This window comes from Humulus lupulus, chromosome 4, assembly GCF_963169125.1.
Source record: "Humulus lupulus chromosome 4, drHumLupu1.1, whole genome shotgun sequence".
Lineage (NCBI taxonomy): Eukaryota > Viridiplantae > Streptophyta > Magnoliopsida > Rosales > Cannabaceae > Humulus > Humulus lupulus.
In genome coordinates, this window is record NC_084796.1 from 207,872,512 (window position 1) to 207,873,437 (window position 926).

The 926-nt window shown below is 41.7% G+C and overlaps 1 non-coding gene across 1 annotated transcript; it reads right to left on the reverse strand.

Moving 5' to 3' along the window:
* Window positions 1–420: 420 nt before the first annotated feature.
* Window positions 421–527, reverse strand: LOC133833713 (small nucleolar RNA R71). Its single transcript, XR_009893079.1, has one exon. It is a non-coding gene; the product is annotated as a small nucleolar RNA R71 (small nucleolar RNA).
* Window positions 528–926: the final 399 nt, after the last annotated feature.

Genomic DNA, 926 nt, shown 5'->3' on the forward strand with positions numbered 1-926 from the left:
AATTTAGGAAATGGTGCTAATAATGGTCAAGGGGCTGCTGAGGTTCCAAGGGATCAAGGAGCACAAACATTAAGAGATTATGTACTTCCTACTATTACAGGAGTGCATTCATGCATTAGACCTCCAACCATTGCTGCCAACAACTTTGAGATTAAGCCAGCCATCCTTCAAACAACTGTTCAGTTTGGAGGTATGCCGACGGAGGACCCTAATTTACACATAGCTAATTTTCTAGAGTTATGTGCAATGTTCAAGATGAATGGGGTGAGTGATGATGCTCTAAGACTAAGGCTATTCCCATTTTCACTGAGGGATAGGGAAAAAAGTTGGCTGATATCCTTACAAGCGAATTCGATCACTACATGGGAGGAGTTAGCTCAGAAATTCCTTGCCAAGTTCTTTCCTCCAGCAAAGGCTGCAAAGTTAAGGGGTGAGATTAATAATTTTTATCAGCTGGATGGAGAGTCACTGTATAATTCTTGGGAGCGCTTTAAGGAGTTGTTAAGGAAATGTCCGCACCATGGAATAGAAAAGTGGATGTTGGTGCATAATTTTTATAATGGGTTGAATGGGACGACAAGAACAATTATAGATGCTGCAGTGGGAGGTGCCTTTATGAGTAAAAGTGCTAATGAGGCATATGAGCTATTAGAGGAGATGGCGATGAATAATTATAAATGGCCAACTGAAAGGGGACAGCCAAAGAAGGTGGCTGGAATGATGGAATTGGATGCTATAACCATGCTTACAGCTCAAGTAGCAGCCTTGATGAAGCAATTACAAAAGACTACACTCCCATCTCAAGCTATGCAAGTTCAAAACCTTTGTGAAGTGTGTGGTACAACCCATCAACCAAACCAATGCCCTGCTATAGACATGAATAACATGCCCATGGAAGAAGTCCAAGCCATAGGAAATTACCAAAG